The sequence below is a fragment of the Hirundo rustica genome, chromosome 9 (assembly GCF_015227805.2).
Source record: "Hirundo rustica isolate bHirRus1 chromosome 9, bHirRus1.pri.v3, whole genome shotgun sequence".
In the NCBI taxonomy this organism is placed as follows: Eukaryota; Metazoa; Chordata; class Aves; order Passeriformes; family Hirundinidae; genus Hirundo; species Hirundo rustica.
The window spans coordinates 15209942-15235986 of record NC_053458.1 but is presented as its reverse complement, the minus strand read 5'-3'; the positions used below and the strand labels follow the sequence as shown (position 1 = coordinate 15235986).

Genomic DNA, 26045 nt, shown 5'->3' with positions numbered 1-26045 from the left:
TTTCTTTGATACAGGGTGCTTTTTCTATAGGAAATTTTAGAGACACACTGTGAATATGTTATGCCACTTTCCTCCCCATAGTCTTGCTTAAGAAGTCTGCACTTCTCTCATTTTGTGTTCCTTGTTATTTTTTTTTCCAAGAGTTGGATAATTCCATCTGAGCAAAAATTTAAATTAAAGTTGTTTTTTATAGATGAGAATTGTTGGGCAAATAGCAGTCTCTCTTAGTTTTCTTAATAGCCTTTAGAGACAGACTGTTCTTTTGTCATGTAAATGCACTGTCCTATAAATCCAATGAGCATGGGCCAAGGTGTCTGTTGGTAACTGGAAAGAAGATGCAAGAGACTACTGGATTTCACAAGCTGTGGAAGGAAATGGGTAGCAGAGTTCAAATGTAAATAAAAATGGCAGGAAAATGTATTTTTTTCTCCTTCACAATAAAACCCAAACAAGTCCTTCTTTAACACCCTTTGGTGTTTTCCTGTGATTTATTAAATAAAAGGCTTCTTTTTTATGTTACAGGAGATACCTTTCTGCCCATTAAATATTTTTTTAATGGTATCCAGTAAACTCTTCTCAAAGGTAGTGAGTGGTTTTACACCTTGAATAGTTTTGAAAAGAACTCCATGAAGTCACTGTCTGTTATGCCAAAATGTAAATCTTGCGTTCGGTGAAGATAGAGCGGGGAAAAAAACCCTTTTAAGTTACATTACACAAAGAATGCTTTTAAAAGCATTGGTATAAAGCATGCTACTAGCTTTGATGCAATTAGCTTGATGTTAAAACTGTGGTGCACTAATGTCTGAATGAAAGGTTCTGTAATTAAGTTATACATTCTATTTGCAGTGAATTTCTGTTTCACAGATTTGTAAGTTTACAGTCCTGCATATGCAAAAAATCTCTGTTTAGATCACCCATTTTCCAAATCCTATATATTGTGCAAGCTGGATGTCAAAATTGAGCATTATTTTATGTGAAATACGGGTTGACATGTCAGCAGAAGAATCAGGTTTATTCAGGATTATTTGAAATTTGGCCCATGCAGTGTGAAAATCTAAACACATTAAAAGATTCGACCCTAGGGAAAATGAGCACTCCTAATACATACAGGACCTAACAAGCCCTGAAGAATAAAAACTTGAATTTCAGTGTCTAAGTTTTAAATAACTTATTTTATTAAATCTTAATTCTTTCAATTATATATATATATTTTTAACAAAGGCCTTAGTGCTATTCACATTCTTCAATAGAGGGTTAATAGGACACTTTTACTGACAAATTGCCTTTAAAGACTTTTTTGAATATTACCTTCAGTGTTCTTAAATTTGCCTATCTTAAAATAGTCAAATAAGGTGGATGACTCCCTTCAATGTGTTTTCAATTGCAGATCATGGCACTTTCATCCAACAATTTTGAAGAGATAACTTTTAATTACAGTAATAAGAACCACATGGGCAATGATTGATGCAAACCTGATGTGTTCTCTTACTTTATTAATCTTTTTAATTAGAGACAAAAGAAAGCTTTATCTTTTGAGAAGAAGGGATGAGTTGTGATGTTCTGTTGCACTTTTGTAACTTAAAATAATTTGGTTGCTTACCAGAAGTTTTTTGCTTGGATGGAAAAGGCAAGAGGAATTTGCACATTTGCTCTTCCAGTTTGCTTGCCTTCAGCACTGTGTGGTGCCCCATATGGCACCAGGCTGTTGAGGTTATGGAACTCTTCTGTTAATTTTACTTCAGTTCTACAAATTTCTTATAAGCAGAGTTTACAAACTCAATTAGAGAGCAAGAAAATGAGAGACAGTTAAACACCACCATACATCAGAGCAGTTGATTGCTAAAGGGTAGCTAGTATGAGATGTTGAGAAAGAACTATGAGATATCTTGTTCTTTAACTCCCCTTAGCTTTAGGGGCAGAGACATCTTAGCATCTCTTAGGTCCACTGTGGCTGTGGTTTGAAGCAGTTGTAGTTTAGAATGGTGTGAAAGACACAAACGAGATGATGTTGATGCAGGTGCTAATGCAGGTCTTTGAGAGAGACACTGTGAATATTTTACCTGAACTGGTTTAAAGGATTCACTTGCCTTGGGCATATAGAAGGTTAGATTCAGTTCCCTCTCTGGCTTGAGGTACTTTGCAAACTTACAGGGAGAGTTTAGTTTGCATGTTTACCTGGAGTTTTTTGCCATGCAAGTACTCTGAGTAAGATAAATCGCTCTGGTGGAAAAACAGCGCAGAGGCTTTTCTTGCTTACTATTGTTCAAATTGTTTCATATTATCTAATGTCAATAGTGTACCAAGTGAGTTACTAAGAAGTAAAGGCAAGGTTTCTGCTCTAGAAGGTTCATATTCTAACTAAAAATATGACAGCACAGGACTTTATAGAGAGACATGAAGACAATGAAATTTCTGGACAGGGAGGGAACAGAAAACATATGCACATTGGATGTCAAAGGCAAAGCCAGTCTGTGATACCTATATTTTGTGTTTCGGGTAAGAAACCTGTAAATTAACCTGTATCAGCACAGGAATGGGTGACACTTCACAAAATGTTCAGCAAACTAACAACAAACGAATAGCTCATGCTTTTGGAGACCTAAAGTAAACTTCCTGCACTGCTTCAGCAGTAGCATATAAATAGCACAGATTCCAGCCAGTACTGTGGCTTGGTAGTCTGTGCTGACATATTAGGATGCTGACTTTGGGCCTGATCCAAACGCCTTTGAAGTCAGTAGAAGACTTTCAACATCAGTGGGTGAACTGCAGAGGTGTTTTGCAGTGCTTTCTTGTGCCAGCCAATTTAGAAATACCAGTGGGGACAGAGAAGGGGAGAAGTTCAGTTTCCTGTATCAACTAAAGGATGGTAGAAGGAATTATTTTTTTAATTGTTACTATTTTTAAGAAACATTTGCCAAAATATGTTTGTGCCTGTCACCACATAAAATGGACTGGGTTTGTAATAGGTGATGGTAATGGCGAGAGAATGTCAGACTGTTAGAGTGGCCTTATTTTGTGAATCTTTATTTGTGTGGTAGAAGCTGGTGCAACAGCTCACCATTTATATACATGTTGAGTTAGATATGGTCTGTTTTAAAGCCATTCCAGAGTAGCACTCAGTGCCAGTCAAACTGTGACCTTGTCTGCAAATTAGTTCCCCATGATTGCTTAAGTGGCAGTACTTGACCGCAGAACTGGAGACGTTAGGCCTAAAAAGAAAAAAATAGGCTTGCATTACACATACTAAGGAAGTAGTTGTTTCAGCCAAGCCCACTTATCCATCCTAGGTCTGGACACGCAGTACCTCTCTAGAATCCCACTCTTACGTAGCAGGAGTGGCCGGAGGGTGTTGAAGTGCTAAGAAAGCCTTCATTTGTTTCAAACTGTCACACTCAGCGTGAGGATGTATGGTGAAAGCACGGAAGAAAATATTGCATTTTGGGGTTCCTAGAAAGGTATGCTGGCATATATTCCTTCACGCGTTTTTCATATTTAAATTATCAAGCAATTGAATTTAGTAATAATGACCATGAATTAACCATCTGTCAAAGATAAGGAATATTTACTTTAACCTTCAGGCTGCCATACATGCCTTTAAATGGTGCCCACAATATTCCTTTGGTTGCCAAAGTGGATGTGTGGCAGTAGACCAAAAGTTAACATGGAGGGGTGGGGGTACATTCCCTTCCACTTTCTAGAAATAATTATCATTTGGCTGATTTGTATCAGCCAAACTTTAGCAATGCCAGAATTGTTTCTGCAGATTGTTTTGATTTTCAAAGATAATTACTGCTTCATAGTGCAAATACATTTCAGCTTTAAAGACTTGGGATCTTTTAAAATTATCTTTAATGTTACCTGAGAAGAGATGTACTTAAAACTGAAAACTTTTCGATTTTCTTCTTAAATTGCCCTCCATACTCCAATCCATCTTCTAAATGAGGCCGTGTATATCTTTAAAAATGTTGTACTACTGTGTCTTCAGAGTTCAGAGTAGTTCAGAGGCCATTTGCCAAACTTAATTCCTTGCTGTGTACTTCACCCATAAAAAAAAAGATTGAATACTCAACATCCAGACCAAAGCTTATAAAGAAATAAATGTAACAACTAATTTAGAAAGTTAGCAGGCTTACTGGTGGACGTCTGTGTGGTGGGGTTACTTTGATTTGTTTTTCCCTCCTTGGATTGAACTGGTTTCTGAGGTCTGTTCTTCCCCAGATGACTAGTCTCTATTAGTTTTTCTATAAGTATTTGTTTAAAATTACAATGACAGTCCCATTTATTCCATTTTGAAAACGGACTCATATTATCATATTATATGAATGTAGGCCTATTTTAAAAAATATATGTAATGATTTGGGGCAAGATTTTCAATCAAACCTATCCATTTGTTTGCTGAGACTTTATTGAGAAAGCCTTCATGAAGACATTCAGTAGTCTAGGAAATTGATGCCTGTAGAATATTGGAAAATGCAACTTGTCCCTGGATAGTTTAGTTTGAGGGTGGGTTTTTTGTGGGTTCGTTTTGTTTGTTTGTTTGTTTTTCTTTTCTTTTAAAAATGCTTGTTTCCCTGTCCCCTTTCTCCTTTTCAGTCTTTTCTGATTATTTTAAGTTCTCCTAACTGGTCCACTTTGACCTTGTAACTTGTAGAAACATCCATATGGAAAACATCAAGATGCTTAATGACTTTCATGATTTCTTTAGGAGAGGAAGAGGGAGCAGGGGAAACAAAGGTCATTGATCATACAGTAAACTCATTGGTATAACTGAAGTGATCATTCTCACCTGTCTCTCAGGCAGCTGCCTCCTTGCTGCTTGGGAGTTAATAGCTGGTGGTACTGAGGAGAAAGCTCCCTCATCCCTTGCCATGGACTGTGAAAAGCTGAGCAGCTCAACGGCTGCTGATAGTTTCACCAGCTTGAAGAATTTTTGTAGCTCTCCAGTTCCATGCATCATCTTTGTAAGAATCACCTCCTGTCTTGTTTGGAGCAGTTTCATGTTCCTTCTGCACAGTCTGGACTGATGATCTAAGCCCAAGCAGCTAGCAATAACTTGCAGTACTTTCTTGTTCCATAATGAGATATTGTAAATGTGCTGTCATCTGCATTTTGCAGTCTTCTCCATGGCTATCTAGAACTACCCTCAGGCTGACATCAGGCTTTCCCCATTTCCCCTTTATTAGGCTTCTAATAGCTGGAAAAAATTCTGAAATGGAAAGGAACACAGGCAACACAAAAAGAAATGGAACTTTTCAATATCAGCTGAAGTGATCATATGGTATGAGGTATGTTTTCAAAAGATTTCTCTTATTTGTTTCATGAAGAGTCACATTCCATGGGTGGTTAATTTGGGCCACACTATCTTATATTTCAACAATAGTTTGTGCTAATATTGAAGTATGTATCTTTCTCCTGCAAAATATTGTACAACGCCATCCTTTAAACAGTCTCTTATCTTGCAGTTTTAGCTTCCCCCCCTCCCCCCTTGAAATGTAGGTGGTCACCCAAAGTAAACAGAATTCCTTCTACTCCCTCCACATCTGCTATGTGTTATCTGGCACTCACCTCTGACCCTGATATTCATCATAAGAATAAGAATTGCATCCTATTCAGCTGCTTGTGTGCACTTTAACTCCAGTGATCACTGGCTGTTGAAATAGTATGTGCTGGGAGGAGAAATTGCTGAGACATCATCAGGGTTCAAACTGGACTCTCTGCTTTCTTGTGCACTTTTGGGTAATTAAACAGAAGTCTAGGGATAAGGAGGTCAGCACAGTATACCAGGGGACAAAACTTGGTATAATTCAGGATTGTAGTGGCTAGTGGATGTAACAAAACAAGTTCAATGCTAACTCTTAATGAGAAGGACTTCTGAGCTGCTGTATCAAATGATATTATGCATCTGCATAGAGACACAGTATCCTCTGTGGAAGCAGTAAGTTTAAAAGTATGTTTGTCATGCAAACAACAGTTAGTGATCCTCTTCCTTTCATTTAATAATACTACCCTCCATGACCTGGTGGTATCATTCAGGAAACAAAGTAATTTTTTTGTGAGTAACAGTTTTAAGATCTGGTCTTATAAGTGAAGATCTGTATGTTAGGATGAGCAAAGATCTGGTCTCTGCCGCCCCACTAAACAGAACCCATCTGAAATTTTCCTTTTTTCACAAGGATGAACAGAATTACGTTTTGGATACTGTAGTCAAGAAATAAAACTGCCGATTAACTTGCCAAGGGTGAATCAATTAGAACTTTGGGAAATTTACCAGTTCTTTGATTACTAAAGACTTTCTGCTACTTGCTGTCTTCTTTCATGGCAGAGGTGTGAAGGAGGAACCCTCTGCTGGCCCCTAATCTTCAAACTCATATCTTCAATTGAATTATGATGATAGTCATAAAGCAGTGTGAGCTCAATGTGAATTTGGCCTGTGGCATAAACTGCAAAAATCTCGAGGGCTTTTAGCTGCCAAGTTTATCGCCCTCTCTTCGGCAACCCACCCCACCCCAATCCTTCTGATTTTCAGAAAAAGGATTGGGAAACCAATGGTGTTGTGAGACCAATGTGGTTTATCAACTGCCACTCCTGCCCTTTGGTGCTACAAGCCTCAACACTGCTTACCGAAAAACAAAACCATGACTTCCTTGTACTCACACTTTGAGGTAATCTCTGTCAGTCCAGCAAAAGCTGTTCTCGTATGTGCACTTCTAGTCAGAAGGCCATCATGTGGATTACAAGCACCTAGTAGTGCTCAGTTGTACATAACGATTATCAGAATATGAATAGATTTATTTTTTCCTTTTAAAATGTTTATACTTCTTCACTTGCCAAGTTTGTTTCCTTGAGCATGTCTATTTTTATATTTAGCAAAATTAACAAGGGATGAAATGGATGCTGAGGATGTTAATTATGTAATTATATGAGCAAAGACATACTGTGTAATGGGCAGAGAAGAAAAATGACAAAGACCTTACATGAGGACATTGAATCCCATGTTAGGATTTTTGACTAAGGTTCTGATTTTTACTGTTGCCAGTGGTCACTGGTGCCGTCAGATATAAAGGTGAAGAGTTTTATTTCTTGTTTGCATTTGTTTAAGCATACGTGTGCATCTGCTATACAGTCACATTAGTTGTGGGGGGGGCTTATCAGATGCAGGTTAAAATACGGGAGGCAGGATTCTCATCCAGGAAATCATGTGTTTGAAAAAGACTGTAAAATGAAATGAAAAGAATCATATTAACCTTAGTTGTACTTAAGTGGTTTCAGTTTGTACATTGTTAAAAATCATGCAGTGTCTGTTGGTGCCCTTTGCATCTTGTTTGTTTTAATAAAGAGGACCAGTTAGTTTGAAAGGTAATTCTCTATTGGAATTGACTTCTGATCACCCTATCACTTCACAATTCTTTATACATCAGTAACACTTGAAAGTATGTGCACATGTTTGTGGCGAATTTTCTTTTCCTCCAGAGAGATTCAATTATTTATGCTAGAATTATTCTTATTGTGAGTTATTTTTATAATTGAATCAAAGCTGTGTAGGCTGATACAGCCTCAAGTTACTGTTGTGACCTGAAAAATCCTCAAAATAGCTGAATAGAATAACTTTGTCACTTGTTTGTCATACCAGTTATGACAATGGGTCATTTCATGGATGTCTAAAATGATCTTTAGCCACATTTTATGAAGCCAGAACTGTAATCCAATAACAATTTTCTGGCTAAGTGGTTCTCAGTTGCCACTGGGGACTATCTGCATCATTGTTGATGCTCTTAAAATGACTTTAAGTTAAAAGGACACAAATTTCATATTTCTTTCCTTATTTTCTTGAGAGTAATCTAAGAAAATAATATTTTAAATAATTGCATTCTGGTTCCTGAGGGATATCAGCATAATTGCATTGAGGATACCTTTATTTTTTTATGCATTTATTTATTAACCAAGAACTACATTCCATCTGTAAACCAAATGATTGGTCCACTGGCACAAAACAATAAAGTATGTAACCTCTGGTTCATTAAATTGGAATATAGGGATTGAATTACTAATTTATGTTGGTTTGAATTTCATGTTATAAATTATAAGATTCTAAGGAGTAAGGGAAAAAATTTTCCCATGATGTAGGCTACCTATAGTTCCAGCCAGGAAATTTGTACAGGACGCATTGATGGTGAAGAAAGGAGAGGTACTGAAAACCAAGACTGGCATGGTTCATCTGGTGCTTTGGTGAGCACTTCACAGAAGACACAACTGAAAAAGCCCCCAAAACAAACCAAGAAAGCACAAACCCTTATTTAAACTGAGAATATTCTGTAGGGGTCACTTTTAAATATGGATAATGTGAAATTCTGGTTTGGTTTCTGAAACACTGCCACATGGAGGTCAGGTAGCAAAAGAAATGAACAATGAGAAAGAAGGATCTTCATAAACCTTTAGTGGTTTCATTTCATTTCTGTGTTGTCTCTCCTGCAATCCACTCTAGTGGTTTATTCACTGTAATCTTGAATTCAAAACTTTCTTACAAATTTCAATCTGCTATTAAGTTCACTCTATTCTGATCTTTTTAGTTTGATTTCTGTGTTTAACAGTCTCTGGAGCCGTGTGTAGAAGCAAAAAAAACCCATTTAAGACAATATGTTCTCTCCAGTGTTATTGTGTTGACTGGATTCCTACTGGGACCTAGTCCTCTGATATCACAGTTGAAGTATGAACTGGCTCTCATTTCAGCCCATAAAGACCACAGACAAGTCACTTCCCGTGAACAGTGTGTGCCTCCGTGTTACACCTCTTCAAAAGTTGCATTTGTTTCCTTCTTCACTAACACAAAGTGTTTCACAAAGACTGCCCTCAGATTTTTGGGGGAAATATTAGCTCAGCTTTCCCTTTCTTACGAAGAATGGGTAATCTAACCCACCTGTATGACAATCTGTCATGAATATTTAGGAACTGAAAATTGATTTAATGAATTTGACATGATGTGATGTTTCCAGAATTTCAGCAGTGAAGCCACACTTACTAGGAATTTAAACTGTCTCCCTTCTTCTCCACTCTGGGCTTTTGTTTGGAAACCAGATAGGCACAGTAGGGTGTTTGTCTCTATTCTGTACCAAATTGCACTTTTTACTGGGTTTTAAGGAAGCCACTACTGGAAGTAGTTTAATCCATCCATGAAATAGCACATGACTTGCTTGTTTCACAGTCTTTTTCAGCTGGAAGATGCCATTATGATGGGGCAGTTTGCCATGAAATAAAGTGTAGGCTCTCTCTGAAGAAAACATAGCAGTTATTTGATTACTTGTTAACATACTTTGAACCACATTTTGATACACAAAACAAAAGACCAAGGTTCTTCCAGGTTAAAATTTGCACTTGCTTCATGTAGAGATTTCAGTCACTTCTGACCACTGGAGAGGCCTGCTCCTCTCCACCCTGGAGTCAGACAGATGAGGGCTACGTGCCCTTAGGCGAGTCAGCAGCAATTGAGGCTCTCAGGTCAAAGCAAGGCCATCTTGGATCAGGTTCCTCAGCTCTGGTCCTGTCAAGTTTTGGACATCTCCAGTGGCAGGGATTGCGCAGTATCTCTGCCCTACATTTTAGTTTTTTACTGTCCTAATGATGATATTTTTCCCCATTTAAAAACATTTAATTGCAATATTCCTTGTTGTAACTTGGTGTCCATAATTTCCCATCCTGTCACCGATGCAACCCTTGATTGAGATTGGTGCTCTCTTTCTCTCTCTCCCTCCCCTTCTCCCCCTCTCTCCTACTTTAGACTGTGTTTGAGACCAGCTAAAGTTGCCCTCATTTTGCTGAACCTCTGCTGTCTTGCAGAGCTTCATAATTTTCAAGAAATTGTGTTCTGCCTTTTGTAGCTGGACCTTTATTGAACCTCATTTAAACTTGATTGATAAACAAATTCTTATACTCTTGTGTAAGAATCAAGTTTTCTATTTCAGAGTCTGAATTGTGGCCACATTTGGGGTCTGTAAAGTATATAATCTGGATTTGATAACCATACTATTGAAAGCTGGTTTATGAAGGGCAGGCCTATGCAACTCATACTTTTGTTAAAAAAAGAATGTCATTTTGAGTGCATTATCTCACTGAAACTCTGTATATTTCCCTTGAGGCAATGACTGAACACCATGAACCTTGATTTTTTCCAAAGGCTCAGGGAGACCCAGGCATCCTGAGCTCTAGTTTATGCTTGTTGTCCATAACGTGCTTGAAGCTTATCTTTCTATACTTCATTGACTCACAGTATATAAGCATTTGCATAATATGAAAACTCTAAAGGGAAGAAAGGTGCCAATTATCAAATATAAAATAGATTTCAGAATGCTCAGGTGTTCACTTTTCATTACAGATCTGGCCTTGCTATTCTTGAATCCTGCTGGGAGGATGATACTAGAAGGTTTTATGGGTACTTGGCTGGAAAAGATATGATTTAAATAAGTTTAATTACTAACGATCAGTTTTGTTTGTGTGGTTTTTTTCTAGAGTTCTTGAACAGGAGGTAATCTGACACGAAGCTTATTTACAGCCTAGGTAAGTGACACAACTGATTGTATGAAATTTTTTGACAGTATTTATTGAAGTGAAATTGGCAGTCTGCAGATCAGGAAAGCACAGTGTAGGCTGTGCTATAGAAGTACTAGGAAAAAGAGAAATACAGATTTGGAGAATACAGCACATAGCAGTAAGTCATTCTAATGTTGACAGACCACTTCCAAGACATAAAAGTGTATTAGAAATGAGGCCTTTTTCAATATCAGCTCTTTCTTGAATCTCTTCATTGAAGCACAAGCTTCCAGGTCTGTAAGTCATTCTCATGTGCCAGATGGAGTTCAAGCTGTTGTTTCCTCAGCTACAGTTTTGTGTGTGAATTCCCTTCTCTCTTCTGTGGATATGTACACCCCTACAATCTCCAGTCAGCTGTCTCCTGCCATAGAGGAGTGTAAAATATATTTTCTTCCTCTGCCTTTAGAACAAATAAAGGGGTGGATTTAGTCCGTTATTTTTAAGGGGTTGTTATTCTAATTTGGGAGTAATGAGACAAATCACTTGAAAAGTAAAGAGGTTGCATTTCTCTTTATTGTGTAATAGAAGCTATTTTTCTGAAGCATGCTACTGAATTGTGTACTTCAGAGGTGGCTCTGTGAAGAAATAAGTATCTGATCATGAGTTTGAGTTTATGTGAGACAATAAAAGTGAGTTGATCAACAAATATGACCTGAGATATTTTCCTCTCACTGATTCTTGACAGCAGCATATTATCAGATTAGGAATATTTTCATATCAGAGTAAATTACTGAAAATTCATACTGGACTTTGTGCTCCAAGGAGCTTTTACTAACATTGCTCAGATGCAGCCCACCTGAGAGGACACTGTTACTAGCTGGTCATAATTATTTGTATTAATCTTCCTGTAAGTATCACATTCAAACCACAGTTCCCATTATCTTTTCCCATTCCTTACATTGTCCTTCTTGTCCAACCAGTTATCTGAGTCCATTGCTACTTTGAAGTGGATTTGCTCTTTTCAGCTCCAGCACAGGCATTTGTGCATATGCAGCTCCCAGCTGTGTTCCATACGCCTATATTCCAGATGCCTGTGAGGACCAAACAAAGCACTGCTGTCTATACCACAAGGTATATGAGAATACATCGGGAAAAGGAAAATATCAGCTGCCTGATAACAAGGAGCTCATTCCTTGTGGATGAAAAAATATTGTAAGGAATTGTGGCAGGAGGAGAAAGAATCTGTCCATTTTAAGTCACCTTTTTTTGTTTGTTGGTTTGTGTATTTTTACTTTGCCTTGACAAAGTAGGAGTTTCGAGCCTACTGCTGGGACATCAGTTGCTCCTTTTCTGAGATACTGTATTTAATATTGTACTGTGGTATTGTGGACAGGCTGTGGGGGGGGGCTCTGTGTGAATTCAACTGCTGTGAATTCAGTTTTGTAGCCAGGTAAGTGAGCTTTCTTCTATCCCACATATTTTGCTTAGAGTGCTTTTGCTCTCCATGATCTGTTGGTGACAGGATGGAGTTCAGTTTTGACAGAAGTTTAGGATGGGAGACTGTCAGTTAGGATATCTGTGGGCATTTGCTGTCCCTGAAACTGCCCCTGTGCTCTCTAATCTGCCTATGGGCAGCATGTAACAGTGTGAGTCCCCCAGATCTGTGGGGACTCTGGGGAAGGTGGGGTGTTGGCCTCCTGAACGCTGTCACAGGCGCCATGCCAGGATATCTGATCTGCTAGGCTTCACACTTCCATTAATTCAGACAAGGTCCTCTTTTGGTCCTTACATGGTGTTGCATGACAGGTTTCAGGGCATCAGAATTATTACTCAGACAACTGGATTTGGTATCAAAATACAGGTGAAGCACATAGAGTAAGACAGCTAAGGAGAAAAAGCAGAAGTATAGAGAGGACATTGCAAATGTTACTTTAAAATTTGGGGGAAGTAGTTTTCTAGACTGAGTAGCCAGCACTAGGGTAGGAAGGAGGTGTAAGAAGTTGGACTTGATATACATGTAAGAACCGTTCTTAAAAACTTCAAAGAACAAGTGGTTTCTGCCATAGCACACCTAAACCAGATTGTTTTAGCACACCTAAGAAAGGCTGCATCTTCTTTCATACTGCAAGTAACATAACAATATTCAGGATTTGTTTTTTTACCCCTGGGAATCTTAAACATAAAACACTGTTCTGCACACTTGATTTTTGTAAAGTTTGAATTTAGAAGGGATGTAGGGCACTGGATGTCCTTTTTTCTGTGTTGGTGTTGGGGGAGTGGCAGTTCTAGTTTTAGCTCCAGCTCCTTGTAAACCATACTAGCCTAATGCTGTTCAGCCAAAACCCAGCCATTGCATTGTACTTTTTAAGCAAATTGAACAAGTGGAAGTAAAGCAGACAATAACAGTTTTTTCTCACTCACACTTTTAGAAATGCAATTGATATCTTCACTGTTATAGTCAAGAATGGCAGCCCTGTGGTACTATCATTTCTATTAAATGGCACTGCTTTTGACTAACTGGCAGTAGGCTTTTTTTCTACTCACCATGCAATTTCATTCAGATAACTCCTCAGTCATCAAAGGCTCCTTCTTTGGTTGCACCATAATCATTGTGACAGTTCCAGGTAAGAGTATTTGGCAGAGATAGCTCAAGGGTTCATTCTTTTCAGAATGTTTACTTTACCTGACATATCTTTCCTGGGTGCCACAGTGATTAGTCATCTGTATATTATTTAAGGGAAGCTAAGGAATTGTATTCTTCCCTAGAAGAATATTCATCCCTTAGAAACAGCTAGGGGCGTGTAATAAAAATAATAAAGAAGATGTGCTAGGAGAGATGCTTGCATGACAAGCAAAACACTGTGTGAGCATGTGCATTCTTGGTAGGGCAGAGAATATTGACTGTCATCAAGATTACCTGAAAATTGTCACTTATAAATTACTGTAAACAGGATTTTTTAAATTAATTTCTTCAAAAACTTCAAATATTTGGGTCGACAGCTTCCACATTGTGCTTCCTCCTGGGGCAAAGCATTTGGAAAGGCTATGATCAAAATTATTTGGTTGTTTCTGGAAAGGAAGCAAATATGTATTGTTCTGTGTAAAATTTTGAGCACTTTTTCTCCCCTGAATTGCACTTTTCTTTTGGTATTTCAGTATGCTATCAAAATCTATTGTCAAAGTGTGGTCTTCTTTCTTTGAAGTGCTGGTTCCTGTTGAGAAAGTTGCTATTGTTGCCTTATTTCATGAGCTGAAATGATTAAGATCTGTAGAGTGACTCTAAGTATTCCTAGTGATACTGTAGAGTTTCAGGCTTATTGGTAGGATTCCGTGCTATGGTGTTTGTGGAGATCTAGACAGATCTAAATTTTTAGAAACATGGTAATTTACAAATAAAAGCTGAGATTTTGAGTTGAGAGTTTAAAATCAGGATGAAATCTGGTTAAGGCAAGTACAGCACTCACTCATTGAGCAATTCAAATATTTTTTTCAAGTATATAAAATCCAATATTTTATTTTTTTTCTTTCAGTTAGGTCTGTGCCTTCGAGCCCTTTTTATTGCATGCTTTTCAGAACTTGCTTCAGAGACAGAACTATTAATTTCCTCCTAGATTTCTGCATAGCACTCAACAGTACAGTGCTTCAAAAACCATTAATGAAGTTATTTTCACAACACCCCCATGAAATGAGGAGGAATTATTGTCCTCATTTGACAGATGGAGACTAGGGCAGAGTAAATCAAAGTTGAAAGCACCTACTAATTTGAGAATCCAGTTTGAGATATCCTGCTCCTATCTTTTTCACAACATTTAACATTGGGTAAAGGGAGCTGAAAGCACAGCTCCCTTTAATTTCAGCTGCATTCATGAGTGATCAGGCAGACCCTAGGTTTCAAGTTACGCATGGAGCGTATGAGGAACATACAGTTGATAGATCACCTTCAATGAAAAGCTTGGCTTTAGGAAACTTGTCCTGTATCTCATAGACTGTCATTTCAAAAAACCAGATGTGGACTCCAAACTCTTTAAGGCAACTTTTTAACTACTTGAAGTAGTAGGAAATTCTTTTCTTTTTTTTTTTTCCCCTACCTTCCTCACTCATTGCATAACTCTGAATGTCAGTAGTGCATGGGACAGCCCATCTCATCCTTGGGCAGCAGCCTTCTGCCCTGCATTGATTCATCCCACAGACAAGTCCATGCCACGCACTGTGTAAAATAGTGATCTTGTGGAAAACTCTGTTTGCAATTATGTAAATAAACTGGTTTTAGCTGAGGTACAGTTAATTTTCTTCAGAGTAGCTAATATGGGACTGGTTGCATGATGTGTGTCCAAAATCTTGTCCTGTCTTTGATCATAAACACTAAAGTTTGAGATGGATCACCAAAAAGAGCTACAGGGTACTAATAAGATAAGGAGTATAGTGGTGTAAATTGGCTCTGTGCATGTTTCTGTAGGCAGATGCAGTATGAGCAGGGATGATTGCTGTTTAACTGTACTGCTTTCCTCCCATTCTGCATCTCTTACCCCTCGATGTTATACCTGGATCTCTAATGTTGTAGGGTAAGGAGTACTATGTTTTGTTTGTGTAGAATATAGTATAGTGTGGTCTTGACCAAGGAACTTCAGCTGTTTGGTATCTCTCTGCTTTTGTGTTATTCATGTTATCACCAGAAAAACAAGTCTCAATTAGGTAATTGAAGTATTTTCTATATGGACTGTTCTCTGTGGGCCTCTGAGGTGGTGATCACTGATGGTTTGCTGTGTGTATTGCCCACCAGGAATATTGCAGGGAGAATTGCGATTTGTTCACTAACTTTTGTTTCCTTAAATGAATTTAATGTGCTCTATATTTTTCAATTTACTAAAGTACTAGTAGTTTATTAAAAGAGAATATTAAATTGAACCTGTATACCTGTATCACAGGACTGTTGTGAAGATTAATAATTAGATAATGTTTATAAAGCACTTTTTATAAGTGAGAAGTACTGTAAAGTGCTAAGTATTATTATTGCAGTATGATAGAGATCACAAAACACAAGTGAATCCACTCTAAGTTTAATCCTTATAAGGCAAAGCATACCAGGGGCAAAATAACACTGCAGTTATTTTTCTTACATCCAGCACTTCATTAACTACCACAAAGGGTTATATAATTCTGTGAGAGTCTAACTTAGTAAAGTTTATAATCATAGCAGGAAAAGTTCTCACGGGTTTTTCAGGCAAGACTTGTATGTACAGCCTTTAAGGTCACACAGAGTTAGTCCAGCTATGCTGCATTAGTGCCTCCAGTTGCGTGTAGGGACATCACTGCCCAATTTGGCACTTTCCATATTAACCCCCATCACGCAATGCCTCTCTCTAGGTTGGATAATACATGGCACTAAATACAGGTCTTCCCTACATGTAAAGTGGCATAATGCCACTAAATGCATACAGACATCTGTATCTTCTCAAGATTTTACTATGCTTTCTCTCACCAGCTCTTTTCCACTGTCCTTAATCTCTGCTTTAACCCTAAATTTTTACTGAAGATGTGTGAAAGACACCCCAGAAAATCCATCACTTTTTTTCTGGTTCTAGTCAAATCTTTAATGTCTTTGAGAAAATCAGTCAGCATTTTCTTTCCTCTTTAATTCTCACTTACTGCTTATCTTGCTGCAGGTGGCCCACTACTACTGCTGCAGTCATTGCTTTTCCCGAGGATGCCGTAAACACAGAATATTTTCCCTAGTCAGATTCTGGTGCTGCCTGTTTTCCGCCTCATCCTCTGTAGGATGACCCTCTGGAGGAGGGTCATTCTTGACCCAAAACCTTGAGGAGCAGCATTTATTACTTGGTACAGCTGCTGAGAAGAAATGTGAAATAGACTCCCTAAAGAAATGGTGTGCCAAAACTATGGAAGACAGTCCGTTATGAAAAATCTTGTGCCTCTTTCAATTGAATTTAACTTCTCCTAGGTGCTTTTTTATTTGTTTTTGGTTGAGTTGGGTTTTTTGGTTGTTGTTTTTTCTTGTTGGTTGGTTTGTTGTTTTTGGGGTTTTTTTGGCAGGGCTGGGTGGGTCAGGATGTTTCTTGTTTTGTTTTCCCCTCTCCCTTCTTCCTATAGGAGCTGCCAGTAAAGAGCCTCTTAAATCCTGGCTGCTGGTATGTGAACTCTCTCTTAACTTTACGCTAGCCACCCTAGTATGACTAAAGCATTCCTCCATCTTATCTTTTTTAAAAAGGCAAACAAGTGAATGTACACCAAGGTACTATCTTCCTCAGTCCAGTTCACAAGCAAACTACTGAGGTGAGTTTAATGCATTTCTTTGCTTCTGAAATGTGCAAAATGTGTCTTAAAATGTCGGGTCTTGTTTGAGATGAGCTGAAGAGAAACCGGTTTCCCTGAGTACCAGATACATGACCTTCAGGGGAACAGTTTCTGGATACCTCAGATTGTTTGTCAGGATCTAATTGCAGCTCATTTAATAAAACTGCAAAGTACCTGTGCTGAGAGAAACCTGCAGCCACAAGAATTCACAGGATCATGGATACCTGTTCACATAGTTTAGACACCCTCAACATAACCTGCTTCAGGGAGTCTCCGTAAAGTTGTATTTGGGTCATTTCTAAGAAGGACTCCCATCTGCCTTCATGTCCAGATGCTGGCTGTGGCCCATACAGAGGCTCTGGGCTAATGCAGATGGAGGCTGGTGAGAACCACAGCCCTGTGGCCTGCTCAGGTCCACAAGCACATTCATATGTGCAAGGTAGGTAGCCGAGGGTAGCCCTGTAGGACTTGTCCACAAGGTAGACGTGTTGTCCCTCCTGTGGGAAGCAAGGCAAGCAGAGGTCAGGTTGACCATAAGCACAGCCCAATGTCTCTTGTTCATATTGGTACTGTAACTTTGAGATGTGAGAAGTGCTAGAATGAAAATGTAGATAAACAGGCAAATGATTGGTCCTACCAATACATTTCTATACTTGTGAGTTTGTGTAGTGGTAGCATTTCCGTATGGGTAACACAGAAGAGAGGGAACTCTTAACTCTGTAAAGGAAAGAGAAGCTCCACCTTGTCTAAATTGGAACCAGCTGACTCCAAAACCCAACAGGGTGGGGAGGGGAATATTTATAGTCAAACCAGCAAGAGGAGGATTATTTATAGCCAAACCTGGAAGCAAGGCGACAGGTGGTGAGGAGCACTTGGGTCAGACAAAGACATCTGCTGGGAATGTCAGCAATACAAAGGTAACTCTGTATCCAGTAGTAAATGATAGGACAGAAATTACAGCTGACCTGGCGGAAGAAAGGTTACAGAGCCATATTTGAGGGAAGTAACAACATGTCAGACAAAGGAATTAACTAAAAGTAGGCATGCTGCCAAAAACAAAACCTATGTACCATTGAGAGATGTAAAGTGAAAAGCAGGTGAACTAAGTGCCTGGGGATGAAAGAGGACTGACCTTCACCATATAAATGTGACTCAAACAGGTGATGCTAATGCAATATTGTAGTACATAGTTATTAGCTGGACAAAATAGATCAGATGTGGGAGTATTTCGGTCTAGGGCTATAAATGCCACAGGACAGCCCAGCCATGAGGATGGGGTGTAGATTTCTGTGGTGCTATTTCTCAATGAAAAGGTATGAAATACCTTGCCTGGGAACTGCTGTTCTTGTAGTGCAGTGTTATAAAATATTTTAGGAATATTTAGAGTTTGTGTAAGCTTTTTGGTGTGGAGTTATTTTTAAATTAGAAGGAAACTCACAGAAGAAAAAGGTAGCCTTATACTGCTTGTTGCCTGCTCAATGAAATGATGTTGAAGACCTGATTCTTGTTCTCACTGATGTTGCTTGTTGTTACTTTGGCTTTATGTAACACATTTAGAAATACATAGAGACTGACAGTTTGAGTGTAAAGAAGGGGTCGTGTAAATGAAAATTTTTCCTTGCCTGTGCAGTAGTGAGGAGTATTAATGAAGTAGCGTTTACCCATAAAATGGCTTTGTGTGTCAACAGGCCAAAGTTCAAAGAACCAGTTTCTTGACAATTCACAAGATTAGGCCAAAGATCAGGTCTTCAGACAGGCACAAGTGAAGAGCTCTCAGCCATACATTAATTGCCTCAAGGTATCTATCTGTACTTAGTAATAGCCACAGTATAATTAGGTTTCATGTCTGTGTGAGAGAGAGCACAATAACCTTTGTGATTCAACACTGGGAGTCTGCTGCTGGACTCTTAAAACATTCTAAAATGTGCTTTTGGGATGTTTGCAGTGTCTAAAGCAAATTCAATGGGCTAGAAAAATCTCTTATCCTATCTCGTGTTCTGTTATTTTCTGTTTTAAAAATAAATAATGAAAAAATATAACATTAAAACAGAAAAAATCTAGATATAGTCAAAGACTACTGTAGGAGAGACTTGGATTTTTTATTCAAAGTGGGAAAAGTTGCAAAATGAGGAAGTCAAATGGAGAGGAGTTTTGGGGAGAGGAAAGGGAATGACTTGATAAGCAACATAGAGAACTGGTCAAATGAAATTTCATGCAACTTTTAATTAGCATATAGAACTCATTGGCATAAGATGTCACAGGAGCAGAGAATTTCAGATGGTTATAAAGATCAGGCACTTGTATGGCTAATGAGAGAACCTAAATTACATTGATTAGAATAAAAATATTAATAAAGATGTAAAACTTTATGATTGTGGGCAGGAGCCAAAAACATACAGATGGGGTCCCAGGGAAACTTCTTGAGGTGATTATTCCATAATATTCCCCTTGGATTTTTTTTTTTTTTTCCCTTTTTTTTTTTTTTTTTTATTTTTTTTTTTTTTCCTTTGTAGCAATAGGTGCTGATGCAGTTGAGGAACTGCTAAGAAACTCTGTGTTTCTTAGCGTTTATGTCTGTGTTGGAGGGAAGAAAAGGGTGGCACAAGAATATCCTTCTATTCAGTGCTTCTCAGAAGGAAATAACCTTTAGACAGTTGTAGAGAACACAGGCAAAGTAACCTTGCTGTAACTGTCATTAAGGCTGGCTCCGGAGTTGTGTGGAAGAAAGACCTGGTCAAATTTTCCTTAGCTCTAAGGCCTTCCATCCACTGGTTCAGCCCAGGGGTAAAGTCTGAGCAATGCAGAGTATAGATGACTTTCTGCAAACCTGTTGTGGTTTTGCCCCTGTCTTCTCCTTCAAAATAAGTTTATAATTTGAAGTATATACAGAGGTTATTCTAACTCAAAAGCAGAGGTCCCTCCTACGTAATCTTCCTCATACCAGCACTCTGCAGGTCACAGGATGCGAGTGGTCTGTCAGTGGCAGTGCATGTTAGGTCTGTGGCCTGGGAGCCTCAGTGCAGCCCCCAGCCTGCCAGGTGAGCCAGCAGAGCAGATGTGCTTTCCACCCTGCTCTGCATCAAACTAGCCACGTGGTGGTTTGCTTCCCTGACCTCTGTTCTGCATGGTGACATTGAAGTCTCAGGGAATAACTGAGAGAATCTGACCAATTATAAATGGCAGTAGGCTGGTGTTAATGTTTTAGTCATTTCCAAAAGTAAAGCATTTAGTCCTGCCTTTTGCTGTTGCTTGACCCTGTGGCTGCTGTGGCTACTTCCAGGCAATGAATTCATATGAATGGAAGTATGGGCGAAAAAGCACAGTAGCCACACTGTATTTATTATGAATTTGAGAAGGAAGAAGAAATTGCTTCAGCACTGCATCCTTTTCATACTTCATATCTCTAAAAGTAGCCAGTTAGTTACATTCCATGGTTACTGCTATTGTAATATATGCTGATTTCAAGTGCAAAGATAATCATCGATTGTATACTCTTGACTACACTATTAATGGTTTCAATACCCACATTGTATTTACATTTTACTTTATAACTAACACTCAGCCATTGTGGTTTTAACATGTACTAATTTAGTGAATTCTGTCTCCATGTAATGCCCTTGCCTTTTCATTCTGCAGTATTAAGTGTTGTTTTTCTAGGAAGGTCTTGAAATGTGGGGCATTATGTATGAGTTATGCTAATTTGTTAGGGCAATGAATACATTAATTTCATTAGTAAATGGCCTCAAAGCAATAATTACCAGTGTAGGTGTGTCAGAAACGATCATGTTCAGTTTTGCCAGTTAATTATTAAGATTTTGTTCTTAGGGACCCAGATTTGACATCCAGCTTCAATTTAGCCATAAATAAAAGTCTGAAGTATATCGGGCTGAAGAAATTTAGCCAAGAACTTGTTTTGCTCTTAGAAATTCCTACATTTTGTCTAATTGTGACCGCCAATAAGATGCCAAAATAATTAGTGCCAGTGCTATGAGGTTTATACTATACCTCCAAAAAAGGCACGTGATAATGAAAATAGCAATTGTGCTTTCTCATTCCTCTCATCTCGCTTTATGTTACAGAATATTGAATTATTCAATGGCAGTATTACTTGCTAGTGCAGTATTAAATTTGAAATGGCTGCAGTTTATCATTAAAGCTTATGGGTGGTTTTTAATAGAGTTTACTTCTAATGGACTAATTAGGTTTCTAAGTTATATCTGTGCACTTCTTGAACTTTACATGGCTAGCTCCATGTAAAAGGAGACAAATGGAGGCCCCTTTTCACCTGGATTACTTTCCTTAGATGTGACCCTATTTTTAATTACAGTCACCTGTTGGGAGCACCTAATAAACCATTGTTCAGTCATAATGTGCTTTTAGGCACTTAGAACTGTATTTTTTCCAAAGGAAACTTAAAATTGAAGAAGTCCAAAGGCATTCTGGCTTGTATCAAGAATAACATGGCCAGCCCAGAGGAGACCAGTGGAGTTGTAGAAGGGTCTGAAGCACAGGTTCTGTGAGGGGCAGCTGGGGGAGCTCACCCAGGAGAAAAGGAAATTCAGGGGGGATTTATCAGTCTCTACAACTGCCTGAAAGGAGGGTGTAGCCTGCTGGGGGTTGGTCTCTTCTCCCAGGTAGCCAGTGATACGACAAGAGGAGATGGCCTCAAGCTGTGCCAGGGAAGGTTCAGGTTGGACATCAGGAGGAATTTCTTCATGGAAAGGGTTTTTAAACATTGGAATGGACTGCCCAGGGAGGTGGTAGCATCACCAGTCCTGGAGGTGTTCAAGGAATGACTGGACATGGTGCTTACTGCCATGGTCTAGTTGGCAAGGTGGTGACCAGTCCGTGTTTGGACTTGGCTCAGAGGCCTTTTCCAACTTAAATGTTTCTTTGGTTCTGTGAAAAATTGTGTACATGAGCTGAGATCCATTATTGAAATGATAGCAGGTAAGAATCTCCAATGTTTCATTTTTGTGGTCTGCTTTGTAAAATAGAACCAAAGAAAGAGGGACATACACCTTCTGTTCTCTTCACTGAAGCTACTTACAGTTTCTTTGAAAACATATTTTATATATTAAATTGCACGGCTGTACTTTCCAAATCACTGTAGAATAATACTGGAAAAAATAGGACTGATAATTTTTAACTTTTTAGATATATCAGCAAAGACACTGCATTACTCAGTTATATCACAGGAAAATGCACCATATATGGAGGCAAGGGGTAGACAGGATTCCCTCTATTTCCCATCAGTGGACATGAATAACAGGTGCTCACAGCAACTATTTCAGCTCTTAAATGTGTTTTATGTTGAGTGCAGGACTCTAGCCAAGCTCTTCAGATTTAGATCGTAGGCCATCGTTAGTTCAGTCCAGTAAAGTATATGCTCTGCCAAGTTTGCTTGCTGACCTTAGTTCGTAATCCCACACAGAGTCAGTGAATGATATGACATCTTGGTTCATAGATTTACAGATACAAAGAGTGGCTGTCTAATTGCGGCTTTCTTCTTTTGCGTGATTGATAACTTTCCATTAGTTAAGCTGGTACTTGGTTTACCTTGGGACAGAGACAAGCAAATGCAACCTGTCTCAAAGTGAGTTTTGGTGTATATCTGGGCAGCCTGATTGCTTTACATCCTTTCTGGTCAAGCTCCTGAGAATCCTAGGAAACCATGAAAGGAAAAATAGGTATTGTGCTACTACTGCAGTAATCGTAAACCAGCATATCTGTTTCTTTTGTTGAATGGTTTTTATTCTGGACTGCTTCTTTGCTTCTCTGGTATTTGTTTAGGAACTCAGAAGCCAAGAGAATGAGTTCCTTCTTTGTCTCAGATTGTGTCCTTTTCCCAATATACTGTGTGGAAAATGAGTCTTCCTTGTCTATTGGGCAATTAAGTGAAACATATTGACAGTATTCCAGCAAATTTAGAGTAGCACAAATCTATTAGAGTAACTTAGGAATGCTGTTTGCCACAGAGATTCTCAAATATGTAGATAAAATCCCTTCTTAAATTTTATTCCCCAAAAATAAATCCCCTGGGAAATCGAGTTTTATAAAAAGCTGTCAGTAGCAAAGAATGTTTTTTCTCTCCCCATGATCAAACATCCTAGTCTTTGATGGAATGGGTTGCCTACTTACATATTGTTATTTTTCACCCTTACTATTGAATTTAAACATTTAATGATTGATATAGTATTTATTGCGTAGTTCAATAAAAGTTTAGTGATGTAATAGAGCTGGTTACAAAGATACGCCCCACTAGAAACTCATTTACTTACAAAATCAAATGCTAAGTAAAATAAACAGCTTGGCTTTCTACTGACATTTTATAGCCACCTTAAGGGAAAGGTGGGGATGGGGGTTGTGTTACCATGTGGGTTTAATTCATGAACTTCCACTGAGAGTGCTCAAAGGCAATACAGTAATTGAGCCAACTTTCTCTGTTAAATTACAAAAAGAGATTTTTTTTTTTTTTTTTACCAAATACAAGGGATCAACTGCAGCTGCAAAAAGGAAATTTAGAATTATCATCATACCAGTATCAGAAGGTCCTTTATATTTATAGCTTCATAAAAGTTCACATCTAGAGTATTTGCTGCCAACTCATAAAAGAACTAATGAAAATTTCTGCGGTGGGTTTTTTTTGGGTGTGGTTGTGGATTTTTCTTTTTTCTTTTTTTTTTTCCTTTTTTTTTTTTTTTTGTGGGGGGGGCGGGGGGGGGGGGGTTTGGGGTTTTTTTTTTTTTTTTGACAGTGATTTCTTAATCCCCTAAATCCTGATGATTTCTTATATTCAAAACATTTGTAAAAATGGATGGAAAAGGACTTAGTGATTCTTTAATGGGGTAGGTCACATTTAAACTCACTAAGGGACAAACTGTGTTACAGTCTTATTTGGGTAATATCACCATACTCCAAGTGTATCCATTAACACCAAGACAACTGCTTGTGTCAGTATTATTCAAAGAAAAAAAAAAAAAAGATAATGCTGATTTTCTGAAGGCAAATTGCTCTGTTGTTTGGATAAACTTTAAAATTTTATTTATTATAATAAAAATCATTGTATCAACATTTAAAAATTGTAATTCAGCAATAAGTTTCTCTGAGATAAATAGTATTTGGCAGTAATGAAAACGTTGTGTTTTCATGTACTTCAAAGAGTGTTATAACTCAATAATTCACAGATTCTGTAAGCTTTTGTGTGTAAAAGCAGAGAATTTCTAGTTACATTCCTAAAAGTATGAAAATTCAATCAATATTTTTATCTCCATCTCTGGAAAACCATTCCCAAAATAAAAGCTAGTGATAGTAACAGGTTAGGTGAATATTTATCAAATTTGAGGGTAATATGAGTTTTGGTGATTTTTTTCTAGCTACTGATCATTCCACTCTCTCCCTCAACCCCGTTGTATGTGTGGAACATCAAGACTGCCCTAAATTTGTCACTTCTGTATATTGCTCTCTTCTTCCCTGTAGCTTCATCTACTTGGAGAGAGCCTGTCCCATCAAGAATCACATATTGTCATGGTTTAATGCCAGCTGACAGAACTAAGTACCACACAGCCACTCACTGCCCACTCCTCCCACCTTGGTGGGGAGGAGAATTGGGGCCAAAAAGATATAATTCTTGAGGCTGAGATAAGATGAAGAAAGATAGGAATAACTGTAGTGAAAGGAGAGAGAGGGATGGATGGATGGACAGACGGACAGATGGACACACAATGAAAGTGCACACGACTCACTGACTGATGTCCAGCCTTCTCCCCAGCAGTGATCAGCAACTTCTGACCAACTGCTCCCAGTTTATACACTGGGCATGACATTCTATGGTGCAGAATATCCCTGTTGCCAGTTCAGGTCACCTCTCCGTGCTGTGTTCTGATCAAGTATTTTGTGCACATTCTTGCTGGCAGAGCATGGGAAAGTGTAAAATGCTTGATTTAGGGTAAACACATTTTAACAATAAATAAAACACGAATGTGTTATCAACATTATTTTCATACTAAATTCAAATCACAGCCCTGTACCAGCAACTAAGAAGAAAATTAGCTCTATCTGAGCTGAAACCAGAGGCCCATAATTTTGAAGTTGCTTCCAAGTTTAACTTTTATGTAGTGAGAAATGTTCTGGATTATAATAATATGCTGTCTCTTGGTGCAAGCAAAACAGAGAGGCTGTATTTCAGAACCAGAATGTTTCCAATCCTGCTGCTGTAAAAGGATTTCTCTCTTAGAAACAGGAGTTCCTTTAATGGAACATACTTTCCTTTAGGAGTAAAATTATTTGCATAGGTGTGGCACTGGTAACTAGAGGAAAATCCCGACAGATTTTGAAGCTCTGTAAAGAGCAGAATCATTTGGGAGCTGCCTTTTTTTAGGTAGAAATGAGGAGAAGAAGAGTGGAAAGTAACAGGGGAGAAAAGCACTGTTAGTTTCAACATACTGGTTCTTTAGGTTTCTGAGCTGGTGAATAAGGGCAGTGTCTGTATTTTCATCTGTGTAGTTGTGAAAACTTGTGAAAAAAGCTTGCTGGTTTTTTCTGCCAAAGGTTAATAGTGCAGTGAAATCTGACCTCTTCCATAGATCCCTCTGAGACACACCTACCAGAGATGAGCCATTCAGGCTGTCCTTGCCATTTTATCATTTTGCATGCAGTGTGTCTCAAGCTGTGAAGCTATTTGTTGAACTAGGCCATGTTACTGTTTGGCTGAAAGACAAATTGTCCATATTATCCCATATTATCCTTAATTTCCATATAATTATTTTAATCTTTGTTTTATAATAGATGCATGAAAGTGTCCTGAGGGTACCTTTTTGATTGTTATTGTAGGTGTCTCATTTAGAGTCCAACCAAGATGGAAATATTCAGGGCTGCTTTTTCTTCCTCTCACCTGAATGGTTCACAAAGCACACTCTAAAATATCAGTCATTCTCCCTGTGGAACTCTACTTCCGTATAAAAGCAGATGAAGCTCTGTTCCCCATCCATCTCATTCTGAAAATGTCTAGCAAATTGGATTAGGACAAGTAATAGTTTTGGCTGGAGAGATGTGTCATGCCAAGGCCACAAAACATCTAGCTGTTGCTGGGGGATCATATGTTCCAGGTTAAAAGAAGCTGGGAGTGAGGAAAGAAGGAATATCTTACCTGTGACTAACCACTGCTTCCCGTCTCACATCTCGACTGCATGTTTATTTAAAGAGACTGAACA

At 38.4% G+C, this 26045-nt stretch overlaps 1 long non-coding RNA gene across 20 annotated transcripts in view; it reads left to right on the top strand.

The window, feature by feature from the left end:
- The window catches only part of LOC120756252 (uncharacterized), a 505318-nt gene that overhangs the window by 322527 nt on the left and 156746 nt on the right, over nucleotides 1-26045 (top strand). For 17 of the 20 annotated variants that reach the window (XR_005702114.2, XR_005702112.2, XR_005702110.2 and 14 more), the window contains one exon: nucleotides 10501-10548. This is a non-coding gene — a long non-coding RNA (uncharacterized LOC120756252). Of the gene's footprint in view, nucleotides 1-5183; nucleotides 5286-10500; nucleotides 10549-16747; nucleotides 16813-26045 lie in introns of all 20 variants that reach the window. The other 3 variants (XR_009208109.1, XR_005702101.2, XR_009208111.1) reach the window with 2 other exon arrangements.